This window comes from Rattus norvegicus, chromosome 20 (assembly GCF_021556685.1).
Source record: "Rattus norvegicus strain SHRSP/BbbUtx chromosome 20, alternate assembly SHRSP_T2T, whole genome shotgun sequence".
NCBI lineage: Eukaryota > Metazoa > Chordata > Mammalia > Rodentia > Muridae > Rattus > Rattus norvegicus.
Window position 1 is genome coordinate 32,026,683 of NC_141553.1, and position 6,706 is coordinate 32,033,388.

General features: G+C 44.7%; 1 pseudogene; it reads right to left on the reverse strand.

Moving 5' to 3' along the window:
- Positions 1–566: 566 nt before the first annotated feature.
- On the reverse strand, positions 567–1,725 carry LOC134483923 (glyceraldehyde-3-phosphate dehydrogenase-like; annotated as a pseudogene).
- Between the last annotated feature and the right edge of the window lie 4,981 nt (positions 1,726–6,706).

The window sequence follows — 6,706 nt, forward strand, 5'->3', positions numbered from 1 at the left end:
ATAGCAGATATCTTTTGCCAAGCAGTAAACCTTCCAGTGCCACGAATGGGATACAGCTAATTCAGTTGTTGGCCAAAAGATCCTCACGGAAACACCCAAACAACTCGGGCTACTAATTTCTATTCACAAACGGATGATCGTAAGTTTCTATTACTGAGGACAAAACTTACATAGCTCATTGACCATGCAAATGTTGAACTAGAGTTTTTATTCCTACTAACTTGTATTCATAGTACTGGAAAGGTACTCTGTGTTTTTTCAGAAAAGAAAGGAAACCAACAGCAAACCAGCCATAAACCTTGTGATCTCTAGTAGTGACCTGCCTGCGTGGTAAACTGTTGCCGTAGTGGCACGAACACTAAGGGAGTAACCAAATGCTCTCTGGATTTAAGGCTAGCTTCATGGGATGGAATGCATGTTTGACACTGTTTTTTTTTTTTTTTTTTTTTTTTTTTTGAGGGCGCAGCGAACTTTATTGATGATATTCAAGAGAGAAGGGGGGGGGCTCCCTAGGCCCCTCCTGTTATTATGGGGTCTGGGATGGAATTGTGAGGGAGATGCTCAGTGTTGGGGGCCGAGTTGGGATGGGGACACCTCAGCAACTGAGGGCCTCTCTCTTGCTCTCAGTATCCTTGCTGGGCTGGGTGGTCCAGGGTTTCTTACTCCTTGGAGGCCATGTAGACCATGAGGTCCACCACCCTGTTGCTGTAGCCCTATTCATTGTCATACCAGGAAATGAGCTTTACGAAGTTGTCATTGAGAGCAATGCCAGCCCCAGAATCAAAGGTAGAAGAGTGGGAGTTGCTGTTGAAGTTGCAGGAGACAACCTGGTCCTCAGTGTAGCCCAGGATGCCCTTTAGTGGGCCCTCAGACGCCTGCTTCACCACCTTCTTGATGTCATCATGCTTGTCAGGTTTCTCCAGGCGGCATGTCAGATCCACAGCGGATACATTGGGGGTAGGAACACAGAAGGCCATGCCAGTGAGCTTCCCGTTCAGCTCTGGGATGACCTTGCCCACAGCCTTGGCAGCACCAGTGGATGCAAGGATGATGTTCTGGGCTGCCCCACGGCCATCACGCCACAGCTTTCCAGAGGGGCCATCCGCAGTCTTCTGAGTGGCAGTGATGGCATGGACTGTGGTCATGAGCCCTTCCACGATGCCAAAGTTGTCATGGATGACCTTGGCCAGGGGGGCTAAGCAGAGGGTGGTGCAGGATGCATTGCTGACAATCTTGAGGGAGTTGTCATATTTCTCGTGGTTCACACCCATCACAAACATGGGGGCATCAGCAGAAGGGGCGGAGATGATGACCCTTTTGGCCCCACCCTTCAAGTGGGCCCCAGCCTTCTCCATGGTGGCGAAGACGCCAGTAGACTCCATGACATACTCAGCACCAGTGTCACCCCGTTTGATGTTAGCGGGATCTCGCTCCTGGAAGATGGTGATGGATTTCCTGTTGATGACAAGCTTCCCATTCTCAGCCTTGACTGTGCCGTTGAACCTGCCATGGGTAGAGTCATACTGGAACATGTAGACCATGTAGTTGAGGTCAGTGAAGGGGTCGTTGATGGCAACAATCTCCACTTTGTCAGAAGAGAAGGCAGCCCTGGTAACCAGGCGCCGGATACGGCCAAATCCGTTCACACAGACCTTCACCATCTTGTCTATGAGATGAGGCTGGCACTGCACGAGAAGATGCGGCTGTCTCTGGAACAGGGAGGAGCAGAGAGCCTGACACTGTTCTAATGGCCAAGAACTTAAAATTAGATAGGTCACGGACCTACCAGAAAACAAAATACTATTGTTCTGCTAAAGAACACACAAACAAGATGATTCCTTATAACATTCTGCTATGTCCATAGATCAGTGTCCCACTCAGCTACAATCAGAAAAGATTCCTCTTGCAATAAATGGGAACTAATACAGAGCCCCACAACTGGACAATGTGCAAAAACCAGGAGACTTTAGAACACTCAATCCTAAAAGAGATTTCTTCATTAAGCTCCACACTCTGACCAAGGCTCAGGGAGATGCAGAATAAGAGCCAGAGAAGATGGATGGACCAGAAGAGCCGAGTCTTTCAGACACAGCAGGACTAATGCTCTTACAGAGTGTGGCAGCATGCACAAAAGGCTTTCACAGGTTGAAGCCAGAAGGCACGCCAGGGCTGAGAGGGGGAAGTGGACATGAGCTCTGATCCCTAACCAGGAAGCAATGTACAATTGACAACCACTTGCAAATGAGAAGTCAGTTTTCTCCAATGGCATCTCACTGGGTATATGAACTACACTTAGGGGCTGGGGATTTAGCTCAGTGGTAGAGCGCTTGCCTAGCAAGTGCAAGGCCCTGGGTTCGGTCCCCAGCTCCGAAAAAAAGAAAAGAAAAAAAAAAAACTACACTTAAGGGTAGGTCCCATGTCCAGCAATATATGGCCAATGCAAGGTAAACATGATAGTGGTTTTTTTTTCTTGTATTGCTTTTTTTCAGCATTTTTTATGACTTCTGATTTTCTGTTTTTATAGATTGTGTGTGTGTGTGTGTGTGTGTGTGTTGTCTCCGAGTGTATGTGTTTGTTTATGTTTTATGCTTTTTCTCTTTAAAAGATTTTGTGTTCTCTTGCCTTTTTAAATTTTCATGTTTGTTTTCTAAAGAGAGGAAGAAGGTATGGATTGAATGGGAAGTTCTAGGAGGAGACGGGGAAGGGAAGGCACGATCCGCATCTATGTCTATGAGTTTTCAATAATAAAAATAGAGAATCTGGAACAAATCAAACAAAAATCAGACAAAAGGAGTGAAACGAATGGGTTGAATAGAAATGTAGCTTTGATTTCTGTAACTCACATTTTACTTTGTGTTTCGTAGCTTTGAAGGTCGTCCTTGAATGCAGTTCTGGGGCGGGCACTAGTGATTTTAAAATCCGCTCTGCATCAGTTTGCTGTGCTTCAGGGCTGCTTGCATCGTGATCGCCATTGCAGGACCTTCCTGTCCTGGATAAACTTTATTTTTTGTCAACTTGTCACAACCTAGAGTCACTTGGGAGGAAGGAATCTCAGCTAAGGGATTGCCACCACCAGACTGATCTGTGGGCGTGTCTACGAGAGACTGTTTTGATTGATGATTGATGTGAGGAGGGAGGCAGAGGAGTGCTTAGCCCTTTGTGGCTGCCACCATAACTGGGCAGGTTGTCCAGGGCTGAAATAGACTGAGTACCAGCCAGTGAGCAACCCAGTAAGCTACCAATGGTTTCTACTTAAGTTCCTGCTTTAGTTTTTCTGCCCGAGAACTCCCTTGTATAATGAACTGTGACCTGGAAGTCACTGAAATGAATCTTTTCATGACGGAATCTTCTTATATCTGTAGTCACTATTTTCCTTTTGCTGGCCTTTGAGCATTGTGCAGTCAACTGCTTTTTGACCTAAGTGTTTGGAATTCCTATGAGGATACTATAGTATAAGAGGAGACGTTTGGAGAGATGTCATTGAGTAACTGCACTTTGAGATTTTGATTATACTGAACTTTGCTCCCGAGAGCCTTATCAAACCTGAGTTGACTCATGATTTCCTAACAATAAAAACTATGTATGTAATGTGGATTATCCCCCACCCTATGTTAGTAATAAAATATTTGACTGTCTATGTCCCTGTGGACAGGATAAGAGGATAATTATAGGAATCATTCTGCCACTGGATTCTAAGTGCACTGAATTCTAAATCAGTTGGCTTTGACTAATGGCAAAATATTCATTTGCATAATGATTTTGGCTTTACCAGGATGATCTGTAAAGAGCTGTCAAAGTGCTGGCTGGTTGGAGCTCTGGGCATTTTTTGTTTTTTGCATTTTTTCTTTTTCATTTTCATTTTAAAAACATATTTTGGGGGCTGGGGATTTAGCTCAGTGGTAGAGCGCTTACCTAGGAAGCACAAGGCCCTGGGTTCGGTCCCCAGCTCCGAAAAAAAAGAACCAAAAAAAAAAACATATTTTGGTATCACCTTTGTAATAAAAAGGGAAGAAATCCTTGATTTCAAAAGGAAATTAAAAGGCTTATTTCTTGTATACCTGCTTGACTCTAAAAGCTTCCATAGTTGAAAGAAAATTGTAAAGCAAAGTAGCCATTGTCTTACTGGCCTGCTTCACATGATGGCAAGGATGTGGTTTTGGCATCAGATAGTTTGGCCCTGCATTCCTTACTCTACTGGAATGAAGTCTGGGAGCTCCGTACCTGGGGTAAAGTTCATAGCTTACACGGAACAGTATTTCTTCTGTTGTTCTGTGGGTGCCCCAGTGCTGGGGATTTTGTTGTGTGACCAACCCAGCAATCTGGAAACAGTTCTGCAGCTGTGGTCCCTATCAACAGGAGAGCTTGTTTCATGGCAGCAGAGTCAGCCAGTGAAGCCGCAAACAGGACAGTGGTTTCCTACATTTTTCTGTGCATTGGTGTGTGTTACCCCTTTAACAGCCTTACAAGATGGCATCACCATATTAGTCTTTAAAATTCTTCTTGCATATTCCCATTGGTATGTTTCTGCATGTATGCTGGTGCACTGTTTGCATGTCTAATGTCTGAAGAGACTAGAGTTATGTCAGGTTCCCCTAAAACTAGAGTTACAGACCATTGTGAGCCACTATGTAGGTGCTAGGAACTGAGCCCATCCTTTGGAAGATCAGCCAGTGCTCTTAACCATTGAGCCATCTGTCTAGTCCAGTATCACCGTACTGTATATGAATGTATATGAATGATTAGTAATAAACTAGATCCAGACATCATCACTTATTCTATCTAAAAACACCTATTGCTTAGCAAGGAAGTAACATTTATTTGTGAATGCAATCAGAGGTTATAAAACTTTCCTTACTAGGAAAGTGTTACTATCAGAACTACTTGAGAAGGACATTTTGTGTCAGGAGGGCCTCCTGAGCAGGGTCTTCTAGCAGCTGACACATGAAGTTCTAAGAGGTGACACTGGGGTCTTGGAAGTGTTGACACCCATAATGGCATCGAAGGGACAACCAGGAGCCCAGACCTTTCCTTCCTACAGAGTAATGCAAATTCTGGAGTGTAAGCTTCTGAAAACACAGAACTTATCACTCACTTAGTGCTTTTTACGTTTCTTAGGTTTGGTTTATGCCTGGTATATATAGGCACCCAGCAGGCGCGACCTGAAGAAATTAAGACAACTCAAGTAAATGCAACGGTGCACAGTAAATGCTACAACAAAGGTGGAAATCAGCTTTGTTAGAAAAGGAAATAGTTTCATTCTTTCTCGTGGATTTGGCAGTATCTCAGATAGTCACTGGTAAAGAAGACAGAATGTAGACAGGAGCCTAGGCTTTGAGGCACGGAGCAGCATCATGGGGGCTGTCACTAACATTTTTATTCTAAGATTCCTGCATTCAAATCAAGGAGCAGGAACTGGTGCTGAACTTGGAGATCCCAGACCTCAGGATAAGGTTCTTTGACTTACTGCAAGCTTTGGAATACTCGAGGAACATGAAAGGTTCCCTAACCCCCTTCCCATGGCACTAGAACTCGTGTAAGTAAACAGTTTATGACATGATCTTCTCTGTTAACAGTAAAATATCTGCGATCAGAGCCAAATCAGTGGCTGCTGCAACAATTTATGAAAGAAGTGATGAAGGATTTAATTAAGGAAGTGATAACAGCAGACAGTTTGCACAGCAGGGTGGTGTGCGTCTGTGTATGTTGTGTGTGTCCTCTGCCCTCTTCCTCTCTGTGTGTGTGGGGTTGAGACTTGGTCACACTCTACAATCCTAGATGGCCTGAAATTCACTATGTAGACCTGTTTGGCCTCAAACTCACATATATCTACCTGCCTCTCTACTGGGTGCTGGGGTTAAAGGCAGGTGCCATTATGACTGACAGGTGATGGGAAAGTTCCACTGGCCTGCTCTTGGGGACCTAGCAACTGCTTATATCATCACCTGCTCCCACTGACACCAGGTGAGCCAGGTGCGTGGTTGGGACAAAAAGGACCTCTAGCCTCTCCAGCTCTGTCTCTGTTCTCTGCATGTGTCTCTTCTCTCTCCTCCTCTTCTCCCTCTCTCTGCCCTCATGGCTCTCTCAATGAGCCTTGTCTACTTGTCTGCCTCTATCCCTTCCCCAGGTCCTCCACCCTCTCCCTTTCTCCAGTAAACCTCTTTTACACCAGATCTGTTGCATGGCATAATTTCACATGGGCCTGCCAAAGGTACAGAATCACGTTTCATAGTGTTGCCCACTATGGGTGCTGGACTTTGCAAGAACAACAAGTTCTTATCTACTGAGTCATTTCTTCAGCTCTGTTTTTCTGGTTAAACATTTTTTGGGTTTATTTGTTTGTTTGTTTGTTTATTTGTTTTGCCTGCATGTAGATATGTATGCCATGTTCTTGCCCAGCGTCTTCAGAAGTTAGAAGAGGATTTTAGATCCCCAGGGCTAAAGTTATAGGTGTTTGTGAGCCATGATATGGGTGCTGGAGACGAAACCCAGGTCTTCTGATAGGACAACAGGGGCTCGTAATCCCTGAGTCAACTCTTCAGCCCTGTTTAATCTGCTCTTTAAAAGAAAAAAGTAGTACAAATATGGTGTCTGAGTCCTTACTACCAGCATTGACTATTGTCCACCAAGCTCAAAGTCTTATATCTGTGCAAATGCTCGACACTATCTTTAAATTGTTTCTGCCACCCCAAGTTCATCATTTTCCCTC